Source organism: Malaya genurostris, chromosome 2, assembly GCF_030247185.1.
Source record: "Malaya genurostris strain Urasoe2022 chromosome 2, Malgen_1.1, whole genome shotgun sequence".
NCBI lineage: Eukaryota > Metazoa > Arthropoda > Insecta > Diptera > Culicidae > Malaya > Malaya genurostris.
Window position 1 is genome coordinate 19090976 of NC_080571.1, and position 19926 is coordinate 19110901.

At 38.0% G+C, this 19926-nt stretch overlaps 1 protein-coding gene across 6 annotated transcripts in view; it reads left to right on the forward strand.

Annotated features, from left to right (window-relative positions):
• LOC131432527 (uncharacterized) overlaps nt 1-19926 on the forward strand; it is a 178569-nt gene that overhangs the window by 119467 nt on the left and 39176 nt on the right. For 3 of the 6 annotated variants that reach the window (XM_058598859.1, XM_058598860.1, XM_058598861.1), the window contains exon 1: nt 2209-3251. The exons of 2 other annotated variants lie outside the window; for them this stretch is intronic. The gene's annotated coding sequence lies outside the window, so the exon portion shown is untranslated. Of the gene's footprint in view, nt 1-2207; nt 3252-19926 lie in introns of those variants that run through there. One more of the 6 variants, XM_058598856.1, reaches the window with a different exon arrangement.

Below are 19926 nucleotides of genomic sequence, written 5' to 3' on the forward strand. Positions count from 1 at the left end.
TGTCGTCACGATAAAAAACCTAATTAGGTTTTGCACAAACATAACATAACCTCACAAAAATGAACAGGATGAACTTTTTTTGACAGTCGCCATGTATTTGTTTACAGTTTAAAAGTTCATCGTTCGAATGTAAAAATTGCAAGTCGCCTCACACTAAACAGATTCATACATATATCGCTCCTTGATGCTGGAAACGCATACAGGGTAATCTTTTTAGTTGTTTTCACTGTGGAACACGTTTTTAACAGACACTTTTTCGTCATTTTTCAAAACAAAACAATCATACGGCAACTATCAAAGATGAATTTGATTCATCGACAGTTTATTTGTGTCGTCATCGTGTAAAACCTACCCTCTCAGCCGGCCGTTCTATTTTGTTGGGCTTTGAGCGATTGTTGAACGACATATTGCACGAAATATCCGTTCAGTTTTCTGGAACGGTTTTTTGTTGTTTTTTCTCTTGCAAAAATAGTGTGAAAATTAGGTGTTACCTTTACATATAAAGAAAATTTGTTGTTATTCTAGGTGAAGTAGAAGTATTGTGCAGGTATGTAGTGTTGGTTAAAAAAAAATAAGTAGAAAAAAACTTCAGAAATTCTGCAGTAAAACTAGTCCAACTCCTCATATTAAAAATGGGCTCAACAACGGACCTCTGTCTGTCGGGTTTGTTGAACGAAAAAAATGGCATTCGGTTCAACGGTCTGTTTCAGAATCGGCAAACGAAGGTCCCGTGTTGGACTCCCGTTGAACGATTGATTGGACTTTCATTGGACCAATGATCCAACGTATTGAACCAATGAAGGACCACCGTTGAACGTTTTTTTCTAATAGGGTAATGGCTTTTACCTTATGAAAAAAAAACAAATTTCTTGAGGTTATGTCGTGTTCGTGCAAAACGTAATAGTGAAGTGTTCACGACGACAGTTCAAGTTCTAATGAAATTGAAATTTTTTGATGATAATTAGCATGCTGAGCCCTTGTATGAAGTGGACATGTGAAGAATGTTCCGACAGGTACGCCTTTTTTTCGCAGGTGCTTATCTTTTGATCTGCTGTCTAAACTTGACATCTAGTACGAAAAGAAAAATCAAAGAAACAAATGCTCGACCGAAACTGATAATAGCCAAGTACAAGCTACTTTGGAAGACGACAAACAGCTTTGCACGTTTTTTTTTTATTTTCTCTGTTCCGGGCTCAAGTACTGCTTCACACTTGCACTCAAGTTTTTCCTGTTCCGCTTTGGGAACCCCGTTCTTTTTGCTATGCTTGTACGTACGTACGTATTTGTGTACGGTTGAAGGCCATGCCCACCTAATTCCGATGTACTTACATCGAGAAATGAGAAAGTTTCCCCGCACTCACAAACCGATCCCCGCACTCACAAACCGAAGCGACGGTATTCTGAAGCAGCAACACGGCGGAAAAATCAGACGGTAAATCACACACCATATCCGCATCCCAAACCGGATACACTAGCACAGATCACGCCCGGCACCCAATCATAGCAAAACCAATCAAGCTCCGTAACCATAGCAAAAACGAGGTACCGGGAGGTATGGAAAAAAAAGCTTCCATCGAGAAAATTTTCGAGGTCAGATTAAGCTGTCGCCTGTCAGCAGCCAGCAAGCAGCAGAACGGAAGGATGTGCCTCGTGCCACATTGCCCCGTCGATGCACAGGTGTCATGTGCTTGGTTTCGGCTGACGGAACGTATACTGTACACCCACACCGACCGGCTAGCAAAGCTTCATACACACATTTCCACGTACGAACGGGTTGATTTGATTGTTTACCTCCTCGCGCTCACTGGTGGCGCTACTAACACACTGCCAAACAACGGCGTCCTGGGGGAGTGGGAGGTTGTAAACAAGCCGGTAGCTATAGCAACAGCTGATCGGAGCTTGCATATTGCGGCTTACGAAAACTATCAGCTGTGCCGGGTGACACTCACCAACACTAGCACCGGTCAGTTCAGTAGTGGTAGTGGTGGTGGTGGTGGTGGTGTTGAGTGGCCTTCTGGTTTCGGTCTACAGCACTCCGGTGAGTGCCGGTCGCGCGCAGTTTGGTAGTGGTAGTGTGTTTTGTTGTTGTTGCCACTGCATGCATATGTGGGAATTTTGTTGGACCGCAGCTTTTTCGCAGTGAGCTGCTGCTCTCTGCTAGTCGGGAGTAAACATACATTTTTCAATTCATTTCAGTTTCGACCGTACTCGAGTGCGAGTGCATCCGTGCGATATACCCGTCTGCCCAACCCAATTTGTTATGAGCAGCAGCAGCAATAGCCCGGCGAATAGTAGGCAAAGACGCAACGAGTATTCGCGTTGTCGAGGGGCAGCGGTGCAGGGAATCAATATGTGAAAAGAAGAAAACGGCGTTTCTGATACGGAAAGAAGCACACTCGGAATGAAGAGAAGGTTTCCGTTAGTGCTGTTAGAAGTTTTAAGTGTTACGCATCATTTTCGTTAACGTTGTTGCGCGTGGTTATTTCTTATGTTGGAACTATCCGGATATCGAAGCCAGGCTAGGTTTGTTTCTAATCGTTGAAAAATGTTGAATAATCGGAAGCTCTGCGGGGGGTGTTAGTGACATAGTTCAAATCAGGCAGGCAGCTGTGTGTTATATGTGTTATGTTGTACTTATCATCGATGAAGTGTGGTTTTTGACACGTACATTTGTCATTCGTGTGAAGTGAAAAGCACCGTAAAGGTTGCAAACATTAGGAGCTGTTCCGGTTTTTTTTTAAAAGTCAGCAGCATTTCGATAATCCATGCCAGCAGTGACACGAGGCGTCAAAACAAGTACGCAAGTGACAGAATACGTGTAAAGTCTGTGCTATACTTTTCCTTCTATGGTGTTAAACAGCTACGCCATAAAAAAAGCTACTGTTGGCAGAAGAGAGAAAGAGAGGGAGAGCGAAAAGCGAAAGAAAATCTAAGTATCTGTTTCAGTGTCTGTGAGTCGCCTGCTTTGATTTGGAGTGCGATACGGTACCTTGTTTCTAATTGATTGAAATTGACAGTAGTTTTGCTGTTTTTGTCTGTTGTGTCTCTGTGTCGATGTCGAATGATTAAGTGTATAACGTTCGGAAAGTTTTCCGCACTTGCCTACGCTATCGAATCGAAACCTGTCCGGAGAGAAGAAGACAAAATCACTAGCCCACTCATACACACATTCTCAGACACACCGGATCGAGAAGAAAACATCTAGCTTAGAGACTCACGGATCGCATTTTATGGGAATGATGATGAAAACGGTAATTATGTGTTTCAAATTTTATGCTTCTGGTATTTTTTTCCACAAGTTCGAAAAGAAAAAGAAACGTGCTTTCCCAGGAGCTGCCAGTGAGCAAGTATCGGTAAATAGCAAACATGACCATTAAACAGGGCACAGATAGGACGCGAACAAAGTTGAAACGTGGCACGTGCTTGCAGTCAGTCCGGCTCATGCTCACACGAGGCAATTGCTGCAACCGGTTATAGTTACTAATTAGCAACTTTAACGGCAACGGGGGTGACCTAGTTGAAGATACGCCTCACTGTGACGACGGGGTGACATTTATGAACTGTTTTGTTTTAATACACCGTACGATACAAAATTTGCACGGTGCTGCCGATTTTCAACGAAGCAAAAATTTCGACTGGAGCCAATACTTCGAATGATTGTACAAATAATGACAGATCACTGAACCAAAGGGTGAAAACAATCGTCATTCGATGTCGTCTACACTAAGGTTCTATTACAATTACAAAACCGTTCAAAAAATGGTGTTTTCATTAAATTTAGAGATAATATAATAGTTTCGGATATAGTAGAACTGTGGATTTATTACTGTTATTTGTCAAAACAAAAACCTAATGAATTTCTTGACGAAAAAAGTACGGGTGTGTAATGTCAGAGACATAATTGGATGTCGTGAATACGAATAAAACTGACACTCTTTCTTGATACTTCCGAATATCAATTAATTGATCGATTGTGTGAATTGTGCAATTTTGAAACGATGAACCTAAACTAAAGTACAGCTTAGTTACATTAAACATTCTGACATACAATTAAATATTACGAAATAACCAGAATAGTTCTTTTCCATAAAATATTGGTGGTTCTGAAAAGTACCTTCAATGAAGGCGTTCGTGATGGAAAGTGACGAGTAGAGTTCGAATCTATTCTGAGTCGGAGCTATGCATTTTATATAGCAAATCAGAGCATATAATTGGTTGAAAATGGGCCGTATACAGTATAGTGAAGAAACATTTCGCATAACTCTTTGGGTATACAATTATGGTTCTAAATAGTAACATACAGAATTTTGATGTTGATTGTTTAATTTTGTATTTGAATATTTTAGCGAAAGAAACTATCAAAAGGCTGTACGGGAGAAATTTCTAGCATCCAGAAGTGCCAAATTATGTAATTCTTTAAGATAAGAAACTCTGTTTGGATATAAACATGCCAATCTAACCAAATTATCCCAGCACGACTTGAGCGTTGGAGGTTTTGTACCAGGTTTGTTTTGTGGGAGAACCTCACCTCGACATCCAATTCCGTTTTCCCGGAATGCGGGAAAACGTATTTCAATGCTGAAGCAGCTCATATCATCGACGTAGATCCTAATACTGCTAGCATTATCTTCTGTGTCGGAAAATTACCAGGTCAAAGTTAAACTGCGCGGGTTATTGTTTCCAACCGGTTCTTTTTTGTTTGAGTGGCAGCACTGTTTTTTGACTACCGTGTCAAATTTCAAGTCAAAAAAATCATTAGCATTCGAGCTACGTATGGTTTTGTGAGGTGCCAAAATTTTTCCCAAATCTATCGAAAACTTTTACTGAATATTTCACAAAAAAGTGCGATCAACTTTTGCTCTTTCAAAGGAATAATCGCTGCGAAAACATTGTGAATTTTCTGTCACAAACAACATTTGATTGGTACAAAATGTTTGAAGAAGGTAGACAGCGCGTTGAAAATAAAGAGCGTTCCGGTAGATCATCCATTTCAACTGATGGGCAGACGTCTAAAAAAAGACGTCGGGAAAATGGTGCTTGGAAACTGACGATTGACAATAAAAAACATTGCTGATGATCAGGAAAATGATAATCATAAAAAGTTCATTTTTTATCACTCGTACAAAAATCATTTCAAGAGATTAAATAAATAAATTCAGGGATTGGACTTCCGAGATTTTCACTCATGAAACTCTAAACCTCGAAGTTCAGAGGTGATTTTTTGTGTCTGCGAAACTTGATGATGAATTTTCACCCAAAGATGCCAGATTTAATTATATTTTCATTAACGAAAAATGATAGCGACGAAAAACTGTTTTACTTCCAGCTGGTTGATTACACTGCATTATTTAGATTGAACCCAACAAAACGCTATTCAACATGAATTTGATTTATAGAAGTAACAGGAGCGCAGCATTTGAATCTCTAAACCACAGCGTTTGAATAGCCTGCGCTCCTGTTACTTCTGCGTATGATATTCAGGCAAAATAGGGAAATTTTTTTCAATGAGTTGCAAAATATGCTTTGTGATTGATTGTTTCATTGTTGTTTTTATTATTATTATTATTATTATTTTTATTATAACTATTATTAATCATTTAGTTTAATCTAAGGCATAAATTGTACCCTATGTATATTGTTAATCTGTTGGCATAAAAGATGAGCAGGTTTTATGCTTTTTGGAGAAAAAGATTAGAAATTTCATCTCCAGAAGGTTTTTCCCGTGAACTTGAGAACTTTTTTTTCTTAAATATCAGAATGTTCGCTAGTGAATTTTTTTACCAACTGTTTTTTTTTTTTGTTTTTTTTTTCAATCAGAATCGCGTTTTCTAAAAATCAGTAGTGACCTCTTTTTTCAGTGAGTTTTCTGATCGATGATTTTTTTTTGCCTAAAAATCACTTGCGAAAAATTTCAGTCGCGATTTTCGAGATTTTGATTTTTTCCCAACACTGCTGACGACATTGACATCTTAAAATGGTCAAAAAGCCAGAATTATGGGCCAACAACGTTTGTGCATTGATTTTATGTGATTTTTCCACCGTATTCGCCTGATTTGGCTCCGTGAGACTGTTGGCTGTTATTCAGACTGAATGAAAAGGCCTCTTCGGCGAACGCGTATCGAGTCGATTGAAGAGATAAGGAGCCGAATCGAAGCAGGTGCTAGGACTATTACTTTCAAAGGCATGAAGTTGAGTTAGAAGAACAATTCATAACATTGTGAGTATTTTTTGGACACAAAAATGATGTAAAAACTGTATTGCTCGATATGAATAGTAAAAAAAAATGGAAAATCTATCGACTCGATAGACGTAGACTCTATTAAATTCTCAGTTAATTACAGAACTAAGGCGGCCTTCTCATGCAATTAATGACAGTGATTGAAGATCGAAATTGAAGCAACTTTTTAATGGATTGAATGGATGGACAGTCAAATATAATGTGAATTGTTTAATAAACGATTTCTAGTTTACTTCCAAAATTTTTAATTACAATAGCTTCCAGGTTTTCAATAAATATAAATAACAATAGCTTCCAGAAAAACTAAGTGAAAATGAAAGTTTTGAATCTGGATTCTGGACCTGAAACAGCATTTTGAATCTGGAATTTAGAACTTAGTTTTGTATCTGGAACCAGGCCTAGTGGATCTGAAAATGAATTTTTTCCTGTGATACTAAACATTTTAGAGAAAAAAAACAATTTCGAGCTTTCGTGGTTATCTCACAGTACTGAAAATTTTGTTATAAATTGCTGTCCATATTTCCGATGGGAAGGAACAAATATTATGTTGTCGTATAAAGTACAACAAGAGATATTCACGATTGAGTTCTACCCATTCTTGTACTGCAACGTGTTTTAAAAGGAGCCTCATATTAAAGTAAGACGAAGGGTAACAGCTTCCTATTTCATCTGAGCGCCTATTTCCATCTCATCCCTTCATCTCATTACTTTGAACATGAATAATATCTGACAACGTATCTGAACCAAACTGTGAAATGTTTTTAATGATTATTTAAGCTATTGTCACACTTTCCCATTGGAAGAAATGGTTTTAAATTCTTTTGTGATCGATTTTCATTTAAAACAAACTCACTTTTCAATTTAGGACACATTTTCGTCTCAAGATTTACAGTTCGTCATGTTTCTGAATATCTACTAATCGATTCGTCTCAAAACATGATCGCTATTGCGCACAATTACACTACCATTGAATGCTGGATTACTTCATAATTAGTAATGTTCACTTAACGTTTAAAAACTTCATATGAGATCAAAATTTTTCACTTAGTTCAATTGATTGCTCTTTGTTTTCATCTCATTTGGTTTCGCAAAGTTGCCAAGTTTTCTCATAATGATAAAAAAAAATTTTTTTTCTTCAAATTATCATCAATAGATACTCAGAGAGAAAGTCTAATCTTTTACTTCATACTGTCTATGTACCTTTTCAAATATGTATTAAATTTAAGAAATCTATACAATATATACAAATGCTAATGAAATAGTATATATACAGTACAGATAAATCTGTATAAATAGCATCTCTGGCTCTGCATTTTGTTTTTAGAAGGTCTGATGCCTAAATAGTAACAATTCCTTTATGTGTTTTTTTTAATATCCCAAATTAATTGAACAGTAAAATTTTAAATTTAGAACGAAAGGTAACGAAAACTACCCACAATTTTGTAAACGTCGAAATGATTCAAAACTGGTTCTAAAAATATCGTGTGTTTTCTTATAGTTGGCATTAGGGCCTTTTTAAGAAGAATTCTGACATTTTGAACCTGAGAAAGTAATAGTGCAATGTTTTGTTTTGATTTGCTGTCGCCATTACTAATTAATAGGATGAATAAAAGACTAACGATGGGATGAATAAGAATCCTTTGAGATGAAATTAGGAGCAGAGTAGTGAACATATCAGAAGGGATTTGAGCGAGTTTTTGAAGGTGAATTAAGCAGAATATGAAATAATTATGATTTTAGTGGCAAAATCTGGGTTTTGAGGTAACGTCCCTACAAATGAGATGAAATATGGAGCCGTTACCCTATTCACGTCAAAATCATTTGTTTTCATTCAAAGATTGAGTTTTTGTTCAAGTTTCTTCTCTGTACCCGTGTTAATTGCTAAAACCGTGTAAAAATCCCGGGACAAAACAAAAAAAAACACCCTTTGCTGTATTTGAATTCTACATCGAAACGCTTATCACCCGTACCTGTTAAGCCGCGCGTGCGCACGTGTGTTTGTGTGTATGTTTTTTTGCGATAGCTGCAAAGGTGACATATGATGTAATGAAATGGCAGGGTTTCAGGGTGTCTTGGAATAGCTTGTTCATAGGCGGTGGCGGTGCGCTGCAATCGGACTAATTGATTGCGTGTTTGGCAGTGTTTCCAGCAATATGACGCGGTGCAAAAGAGGGCATTGTATTTTATGCAACGTACGCAGTACCGGAATGTGACAGACTGAGAAACGCGAAATACTGATATTGCTGCTAATTTGCATTTAAAAAAAAATTATCAACCGCAACGGGGTTTTCAGTAAACGGGCGGTCGACGGGAGGAAGGTTGATAAAATTTTTTTTACTAAGCCGCACTAGAAACAGAAACCTCAGCCCCAGCAGCTATGCCACACATGCTTTGCCCGTTATCATCGTTCTCCTAACCAGCAGCTAATATCAAGTATGTAAACAACGGCAACGGCAAACTCGGCACTGGGCCGCCGCCGCCTCCTCCGTTCGCATCCGTCACGCGTCTCCAACATGCCTGTAAAATGAAACGCACATCACCAGACGAACACTGACGTTGTTGATGAAAACTCCGCAGTGGCAACTGTTCAAGGAAACTTCAACAAAAACTGTCTACGAACCTAGATAACGATACAGCGTCGAACGGCGCGAGGAACGGAAAGCATGCTAATAGAAAAGACATAACTAGATCAGCTTACAAGCAAAGATTGTTGTTTACTCCTGTTCTGCAACGCGACGACGCTGAAAAGCAGCATCAAGCTATTTTCGGCTCTCCCTACCACACACACACACTCATCGCCCCCCTTCAGCTGTACTCATCCGACGAAATGGGTATTGGTGAGCGCCACAGCAACTGTTCACTCACACCTAGATCCGTACAGTATCGGTATGTGTGTGAGGTCGGTGCGACATCGCAGCGGTGTTGGTATTTTTTTTTCTAGTATATTGGATATCGTTTTCACTATGGTGATAATGATGATAATCGACATTTCACTTTCCGGTTTCTGCGTTTGTGTCCTTCCGTCCCGGACGTCCACACTTGGATCGAGTTCCCTTCAACGGGGGTTTGCGCAGACGAAATCCACAACCACCGACCTAATTGAATTGAATTTAAGAAAATTTACAAGCTTAGTTGACCACAACAGAAACTACGCACATATCGGAACCAAACCGCAGATTGTTGGCCCTGTGGAATGTAATCCTTAGCTTCGGTGCGAATTTGGATCAAGATATTTCATATCTAGTCAAACAACCGACAAAATGGAAGGCAATTTCAACCGTGGAAGACGCAAAACGCTTATCACATGTGTTTCGTAGTCTGGGTGCAAACACGACAAGTTTCGACAGTATAATCAAACAAACAAATCCAGCTCGGCTCGAAACAGTGGAATTATGACGTTCAATCGTTTGGCCACGTCTTTTTGAAATGCAACAACAACAACAACAACAAAAGAGTACAGAACACGTGGTCCCAGCCCCAGTCAGCCGTCAGTCATCGAAGGTTACTGAGTCGAAAATTATACAATCATTCCGCTTGCACAACGTTGAAGCCCAGAAAAGTCACGGCATTTCCCATAATAAGACAAAAAATATGTAAGGAAAAAAAATGTATGTATATCTTAAAAGTATGCAAACAGCTTTCCATAAAAAGAGTATGTATAGAACACGAAGGATCCAACAGTTTGTCAAACAGAGCCTCTGGGCGATACTTTGGCATGCATGCATGGTCTGCCGCTCGCTTCGAGTTCCTCCTCCTACTCCTACCTTGTTCGTAGTGTAGTTAGTTAGGTTTGTGGCGACATTTTCCGTTTTAACTGCTCAGACTTGGTCGGTGTCGCTTGTTGTGCATGCAGCGTGTGAGTGTGACATCATTGATTTTTCTCCGTGTCGCCCTTCTGCACTGACAACAACAACAACAACGAGGAACAACTGCAAACCCGTCCCGGAGTAGCAACGAACCGCGCAATGACACAATCTCCCGATCACAGCAAGCCGTCAAGGGTCGATTGGTTACCACACACATCATAATTTCTAATTTGGCAACATTGTTTTCTCGAGCGGTTTCGGGTTTGACGCCCATGCAAGCGCCACCTCGCCGAAGAACCGTGCCGGAACGGAGAAACAGGAGGGCGTTGTTGTTTATGGCAAACAGGTGCGGATTCCTGGCCTGGCCGCAATATACATGCGTGCCGGTATTGGTGTAGTCGTACTCGGCCATATGATAAACAATAAGTTCAACCGAATGAGCAAATGAGTCGATCTTTTGTACCCCACCAGCGAAGACGCGACGTGGCGCAATGCGATTCCGTTCTGGGCCGTTGTTTTTTTTTTTGTTTTTGTTTTTCGGGCCCCCGCTACGCCTGTGTGTGGTGCAGCAGCAGCACACACACGAGGCTCTTCGGAGGGGTAGGAAAAACAGAACAGAAATCACGCTTTCAAGTTATGAATCAACTGGCCGCCGCCGCCGTCGCATGATGCTGCCGTTTGATAGGTCGAGGCTAAAAATAATCAACCGAACGGTTCGGGCTGGATGGACGACGCCGCCGCCGCCGCCGCATCGGTTTAACCGAGCTGCTGCAGTGTGTTGTTAGCTACTCCCACCTTGCAAATGGACGCAGATGACGGTGACGATGATGATGAAAGCGATGTTGATGCGAAAGGCGGTGTCGTCGGTTTACGCCGCCGCCGCCATGCCGTTCTCATCCCCGTTGTTAGTCTGGTCCGGAGGCGAGTTGGGACTCATAGGAGCTTGTTGGTTTCGATGCAAGTAATTGATTCTTTATTAGCTTTGTGTTGGCTACGAAACAGGCTACGGTCAAGTGTACTTGACAAAGCGATACCTCACGTGACGTGACGTACACGTAGTATTGATTAATGAGTCTTAGTCGGGTAAAATATTTGTAAACTATTTTCAGAACATTGGTTGACCGCATTTCAGATAGTCGTGCTTGACAGCGACAAAGCTTGACAGCGACTTTGTGAAGAGCAAGCTTGACAGCAACCGAAACAGTATGGGCATAGCACAAGGTAGCATCCTGGGTGCTTTGTTGTTCGTGATTTACAAAATGTTAGCAGCTGAAAATGTGTATGGTTTCCACTTCAATTTGACTTCAAATATTATTTCCTTCCATCCCACTGAGTAATCATTAATATTATCACAATCGAATAACTATTTGGAAAGTAGTAAGTTTACGATTTATACACACTAAAAAATTTTTCTTCCGAATCTCGGTAAAACTTTTCCGAGATTTGAACAGCTGAGGCAAACATTGAAACCTCCGAAATGATCGGTTGCGGGAAGACTATAAATTACCGAGATCTTCGTCGCTTTTGGGAATAAATTCCTTTTCTTTACGTTTCGTCTTAAACTCGTCAGTGCAGAGCAGTTCAAATTGAACTGCTTAGTGCAAACTTAAACAGCTCAACTTGAATCGCTAAACAGACGTAAAGTTAATAGTATTTTCGAAACACTTTTTAATTGGCACCGAAGTGCCATGTCTTTACTGACGTGCCGAACGAAAACGTTATTTTCGGCTTATACTGGCCGATTTTGGTATGGTCATTTAGTGGTTAACCTAAGTTTGTGCTTAGGTCACATAACCGTTTTCACATGGCACTTTTTTGCAAATAGCATTAACTGTTTAGCGGTTCAAGTTGAACTGTTTAACTTTGCACTGAGCAGTTCAATTTGAACTGCTCTGTACTGACGAGTCTAAGACGAAACGTAATGAAAAGTAAAAACGGTTACATGCTCCAAGCACACACTTAGGTTAACCCCTGAATGAAGAAATTTGCGGTGTTCATGCATGCGGATTACTGGCGAAATTATAAGCAATCATTTAAAATTGAAATTTGAATATAAAACAAACATTTCAATTAAAACTTGTTATCAAAGATTTATTGATTTCAACATTTTGTTGCTGGTTGAACTGATAGACTCTAAAATGTTAAAAAAAAACCTTTCTTAATCCAACTAGTGGTGTGATAATGCCTTTCTCTTCTTTCATAACAGTCTCATGAAAATATGTTTCATACTTTTATTAAATAATTTTGGATACTAATTTTGACACCAATTGATTCAGATTGATTCGAGTAGTTCACAAAAGCACGCTTCAGTGTTTATGTCACACAGTCAGCATCATTTTTCCAAACTAGTGCTTGACATTTGCGTTGCCTATTTGTATGAGAACAGTGATGCTAATCTCAAAAAAGCCTTCTTAGTCCACTTAGTGGAATTCTTGAAAAATCACCATAGACATGAAATTTTCGAAATCGAAAAAAAGTTTTGATGCCAAAAGGCTTAGAACTACATGAAACGTCGAGATTTAGTGTCATCTCGAAAAAAAAATTTTTTGAAAAAATTTTTTTTGAAAAAATCGACTTTTTGGGACTTAGAAAAAATATCAAAATCCCTTAGAAAAAATATCAAAGTTCCAGAAAGTTGATTTTTTCAAAACAATTAATTTTGAGATGACACTAAATCTCGATGTTTTATGCAGTTTTAAGAGTTTTGGCATAAAAAAAAATTTTCGATTTTGGAAATTTCATGTACTCCCCTCTATGGTGCTTTTTCAAGATCGAGAATTGTCAAACCTTTACCACCGGGCAGCACCCCTTACGCATGTCCGATTCAGCTCAAATTTAGCATGAAGGCTTTTTTCGAGGTGCTTAAACTTTTGAGCACTAGAGTTTAACAAAATAGAGGTGATCCCAAAATTTTGGCACTCTTATATATATATATATATATATATATATATATATATATATATATATATATATATATATATATATATATATATATATATATATATATATATATATATATATATATATATATATATATATATATAAGAGCGGTAAAAATCAACGTGTTTTGTCGGTTACGTCACATATACCATCATATATCTGAAACCAAAAGTCACAGCCATTTGATCTTCGAACTTGATCAATGGCCCGACAGTAGCTTTCAAACGAGCCCAAGTTTGTTAAAATCGGTTCAGCCATCTCTGAGAAAATTGAGCGCGTTCAAATATCTTCGAAAAGTGCTACACACATACGCGCGCACGCACACACACACACACACACACACACACACACACACACACACACACACACACACACACACACACACACACACACACACACACACACACACACACACACACACACACACACACACACACACACATACACACACAGACATTTTGCGATCTCGTCGAACTGAGTCGAATGGTATATAACACTATGGGTCTCCGAGGCTCCGTTCGAAAGTCGGTTTTTCCAGCAATTCTAATACCTTTCTATAGAGAAAGGCAAAAACACAATATATCAGATGATGAAAAAAAACATTTTTAATCCACCTAGTGATGTAATAATGCCTTTCTCATATTACTTATATTTCCAAAAACATCAGTAGAAGATTCTCTCAAGATTTTTGCTTTCAAACTTGAATAAAATCAAACTACATAACCTTTTCAATCTGTGAACAGTTATGTCAAGTTAATATAGATTCAAATGCGACAACCCCGCGCGCACTCTGCTAGGCGGTGGTGTTTTCATCCTCCGTACCAGCACGTACCGATGCGTATCGATTTTGCATCATTTTGTATGACAGTTTGAATGTTTTGATACTCATCGCGCTATAATTTTGGACCCGGAAGTCGTATCTAGATGCAATTGCACGCTTCGACTCAGTTCGACGAGATCGGAAAATGTCTGTGTGTGTGCACTTTTCGAAAATATTTTTACCGCTCAATTTTCTCAGAGATGGCTGACCCGATTTTAACAAACTTATCAAGTTCAAAGATCAAATAGCTGTGACTTCTGGTTCCGGAGATATAATGGTATAAGTGACGTAACCGGCAAAACGCGTTGTTTTTTGATCCCGCAAGTTTCTCGGAGATGGCTGAACCGATTTCAACAAGCTTAGGCCCGTTTGAAAGCTTTTGTTAGGCCATTGATCAAGTTCGAAGATCAAATGACTGCGACTTCTGTTTCCGGAGATATGATGGTATAAGTGACGTAACCGACAAAACACGTTTGTTTACCGCTCTTATATATAAAGGTGCCAAGATTTTGGGATTGCCTCTCTTTTCTTGAAGTTCAAGCACCTCGAAAAAAGTCCCCATGCAAAATTTGAGCTAAATCGGACATGGGTAAGGGGTGCATGAGTTTTCCGAATTCGAAAATTTTTTTTTGATGCCAAAAGTCTTAGAATTGCATGAAACGTCAAGATTTATTGTTACCGACTATCTAGAAATTAGAATAAAAAAGTCCCAGAAAGTTTTTTTCAAAAAAAATGTAATAGGTTTTTTTCAAAAAAATTGTTGATTTATATATCCACTAACCAACAAGTTCTGCCAACTAGATGAATTTCGCAGTAAGTTTTACGAAAATGTGCACCTCGTTTCGCCATTGCTTGTGAAAAAGTACTCATAGAATTGAAAAATTTTCACTCATCGTGCTGTAATACCGGAACCTAAGGTCGGATCTGGATCAATTTTTCGGGGACTTTTTAGATAATTTCAAGACCTTTCATTTGCATCTTAGTTTGTGAAAATCGGTTGATAAATTGCCGAGAAAATTAAGTGCGCATTTTCTCATAGATTCTGCACATATTGCCTTGTAATTCCGGAACCAGAAGTCGGAAAATTGTGGAAATCTCTACGATATTAAACACTGTTCGGAGCCCTTTTCTCGAACGCGAAGCACTCAAGCGTTTTTACACTGCGAAAAAGTTCACAAAGCTAATAAAATTGAGCTAACGCGACTTTAAAAGTCCGTGTCCATCGTCATTTAAAAAGTACAAGGTGTACCACGAAAAATTTAGAATTCAAAAATGCAATAATAAAGAAAAATGGTTTGGGGGCTGTCCATAAAAGACGTCACGCTTTTTTGGCAATTTTTGACTCCCCTCAAAAATACGCTCATTAATAATATTGGACGTCACATTTCAACAACCCTTTCCCTTCCCCCTGTCACAAAAGGTCACGTTTTGTGAAACACCCACCTCCCCCTTGCGGCGTGACGTCTTTTATAGACAGCCCCTTGATTATACATTTATTTGAAAAGTAGATTCGTGAAATTTATTCATGAAAAATAATTTCGTTCGTTGCCTATTCGATCCACTCAATTTTCAATAGTGTCTGGCGTTATGTCATCTATAGCAACTTGAATGTTGTGCTTAAGGTCTTCAATTGTTTCTGGACGGTTGGTGTAACAATTATTTTTAACCAGTCCCCAAAGAAAATAATCCAGTGGTGTCAAATCGCAGTTTTCAAAATTGTTCGCAGAATATCGATTGTTTCGTTGGCTGTGTGCAGAGATGCCATTTATACAGATTTATCTGTATTATACAGATTTTTACATGCTCATACAGATTTTATACAGAGTACAGATTTTATACAGATTTCCTCAATTTAATACAGATTTATACAGATCTCACAAAAAGTAAGAAAGACAAAAATAAACTATTCTGTCTGAGCTATCTTTTAGTATATGATTCCAGTGACGATATAAAAGTCTATCAATCAACGAACAAATTACAAATTAATATGGAAATCTGTGAAATCCATTTATATTATAATTTGAAACCAATTTGAACTGATATTCAATTTTTTTTTACAATGATTTAGTGGAAACTAAGTATTGGAGAAACCAAATGAATGAAAAACTAACAGAAAAGATGATTTCTGTATGAAATGTTCAAAACGACGAATGTAACAATGAGAGATTCTCTTTGTTTACTTTCTCTTTCGATTATTACGGTACTGTTAGCAATCCTTCACTCCAATTATTCACCGATAATAATAACTAAAGCGTGATGGCTCTTTGAATCTGCACTGAAGAAATTACCGAAAAAAACAGGAATATTTCGCAATAATCGAAAGAGAAAGTAAACAAAGAGAATCTCTCATTGTTACATTCGTCGTTTTGAACATTTTATACAGATTTATTGGAAAAAGATACGCTCAGAGACAGTACTTCACTGTCAAACTGAGAGTTGTATGAACCGACTTGACGTTGCATATTGGTCATTGAAATTCCATGTCAAATTATGAAGTCAATAATTTCTAACTAGATAAATGTATGGAATTACAATTCAATTGCTGTGGATAAAAAAATGAAACTTCGTCGTTGAATATTCTTGTGAGCGCGGCAATGACATATTGAATCTACCATCCTACAACCACAATCTATTGTAATACATATCTTAGCATCATTTTGTTGTAAGAATTTCATTTTATTAGTGAATACAGATTAATACAGATTTTTTATACAAAGAATACAGATTTTCTATGAAAATATCTGGCATCTCTGGCTGTGTGGCACGTAGCGCCGTCCTGTTGGAACCAAACCTTTTTCGTAAAAAAATTTCATGAATCAACCTTTCAAATAAATGGATAATCATTGAAATCTATCAAACTGTTTTTTATTGCATTTTTTAATTCGAAATTTTTCGTAGTTCATACATTATTCTCAAATTTGTCACTCACTTTCTAAAACATAAAATACCCAACCACAACGTTTTCTTTTTCGTTTTTTGTTGCTTAAGAGAGGTTTTACAGCTACAAAATGGCGGATTTTTAAATCGAAAATAGCAGTTTTTACTTAAAACTACCATCAAAACATAAAAAAAAAATTAATAAAAATGTAGCAGTATATGAAGACATCTACTGCAACTGTGTTGCTTTGATTTTCTGAACTTTTTGACTTTGGATAATTTTGCGTCGAGATACAGTGGACACCGTAAATTGTGTACAAAGAATAGACTAGAATTATGAAAATAAAACGATAAACGATAGAATTACGAGCGATGAAACTATTATCGATTTCCGCCAGATTTATTTTGTGTAAATTGTGAGTTTCATAGATTTTATTCTACTTTGATGATTTAATAAACATTTGTTCAAAATTGCATAGCGTTTACTCAATTAGTGCGCTTTATAGAACTTCCCAACCTGATCTGACAGGCAACCATAACAGATCGGCTGAAAAGTTCGTATCGTTTCTATGAGAGGGCGCCACTAGAAATAAATCCATACCATTTTCAGTTAGTACCAACCTTCAAAAGATACGTGTATAAATTTGACAGCTGTCTGATTATTAGTCTGTGAGATATTGCATTTTGAGTGAAGCTACTTTTGTTATTGTGAAAAAAATGGAAAAAAGGAATTTCGTGTGTTGATGAAACACTACTTTTTGATGAAAAAAAGTGCCGCCGATACCAAAAAATGGCTTGATGAGTGTTATCCAGACTCTGCACCGGGCGAAGCAACAATTCGTAAGTGGTTTGCAAAATTTCGTACTGGTCATATGAGCACCGAAGACGATGAACGCAGTGGACGTCCAAAAGAGGCTGTTACCGATGAAAACGTGAAAAAAATCCACAAAATGATTTTCAATGACCGTAAAGTGAAGTTGATCGAGATAGCTGACACCCTAAAGATATCAAAGGAACGTGTTGGACATATTATTCACGAATATTTGGATATGAGAAAGCTTTGTGCAAAATGGGTGCCGCGTGAGCTCACAATCGATCAAAAACAACAACGAATTGATGATTCTGAGCAGTGTTTGGAGCTGTTATATCGAAATCAAACCGATTTTTTTCGTCGATATATAACAATGGACGAAACATGGCTCCATCACTTCGCTCCGGAGTCCAATCGACAGTCAGCTGAGTGGACTGCACGCGATGAACCGATCCCAAAGCGTGGAAAGACTCAACAATCGGCCGGTAAGGTTATGGCGTCTGTATTTTGGGATTCGCATGGTATAATTTTCATCGACTACCTTGAAAAGGGAAAAACCATCAACAGTGACTATTATATAGCGTTATTAGAGCGTTTGAAGGGCGAAATTTAAAAAAAATGGACTCATTTGAAGAAGAAAAAAGTTTTGTTTCATCAAGACAATGCATCGTGTCACAAGTCGATAAAAACCATGCTGAAATTGAACGAATTGGGCTTCGAATTGCTCCCTCATCCACCGTATTCTCCAGATTTGGCCCCCAGTGACTTTTTCCTGTTCTCAGACCTCAAGAGAATGCTCGCTGGTAAAAAAATTTAGAAGCAATGAAGAGGTAATCGCTGAAACTGAGGCCTATTTTCAGGCTAAGGACAAATCGTACTACAAAAATGGTATCGAAAAGTTGGAAGATCGCTATAATCGCTGTATCGCCTCTGATGGCAATTATGTTGAATAATAAAAACGAATTTTGGCAAAAAATGTGTGTTTCTATTAAACGATACGAACTTTTCAGCCGAACTGTTAGATGCCTCCCCTTCCCTGTTTTTTTTGTATTCCACTCTGAAAAAAATTATATATTATTATTAAATCTTGACTAATAATTGTGCAAAATTTCAGCTGCGTACCTTCAAAAAATAATTTACAAGAAAGAAAGAAAGGATTCCGACTTCACAAGGAGTCAGGAGTCTTTTTTTGGCGCACATCTACGGTCCTCCATGAAACTGGCAACAATGGTTATAAACTGGTTGCACTGTTGAGTTCCCATCATCACAATTATAACACAAATGTCAAACCGTGAGAACCTTTCGTTTCGTTAGCTCATTTGTATATATTGAGACTTTATGGTACACTTAATATTTTGTTTGTTTTGGTGTAATCAGCTAACACCATGATCTCTCGTGTATTTAAATTAATAGCGAAAGGACAGTTTACAGCAGATATGAATTATAGCAGTTAAATGGGAGTTACAATGTATACTTTTCGCGTTTGAAGTAAAGGTAGCTCGGAAAGCTCGGAATTCCAAGTGCTAACACAGTCGATTTCCGACGTTCCATTATGTACTACGAAAAAGTCAGAGTAGATTGCATAAATGTTAAAAATTCAAAATCTACGGTTGACGAGTATATGGAAGAAATGAGCATGATGACCTGGCTTTGGATGCCCATTTTTCGTTTTGCTTATCTTGTTGGTTATTTTTAACAATTATCTTTTTTGTTATGGTATCGAAATGAATGACAATGTTGACATTTGATTCTGCCCTACTCATGGCACACTTTAATCGAAATGATAACAATGCAAGTAATCTCGCGCTCCACCAAGCGGTGAGTGCGGTCATTTTAGAAATTACCGGGTACGAACCAGATTTTTTAAAATTATTGTAGGCACATACATGTCTTTATTATTTATCTTTGGTCTAACATTCAATGCAACAACCAATGAATCCAAACAATAAGGGAATTTAGATACATTCGAAGTCAAAGTCATTGACAGATGATTAGATCGTCATCATCCAGTTAACCAGCAACACTGGCTTTTGCTAAAGTAAAGAGAAAAGAAAAGAGTGGCAGCGAGGTCGGACAGCACATGAAACAGAACGATGCACGCGAAGACATATTAGTTTTGTTTTTTTTTTTTCACTGGCCCCCTACTAAGTATGGTACGGTTCTTTCATAACCGTATTGATAGTCACGAACACTCGACTGCCGAGTAGGAAATTATTGTTTCTGAAGTAATCATCGAACACTTTCAAATAGTACAAAAACGCTCTAAATTCTTTTCAGTGACTGGTTTTACTTTAATTGGTTCGATGGATTGAAAGATGTCATTATTTCGATGTAATTTTCCATTCTTTTTTACTGCCTTTCCACATCACATACCCAACCTTTTCACAAACTCGTTAACTACTTCCAAACACGCGAAATAGCGTCTGATTTCCCA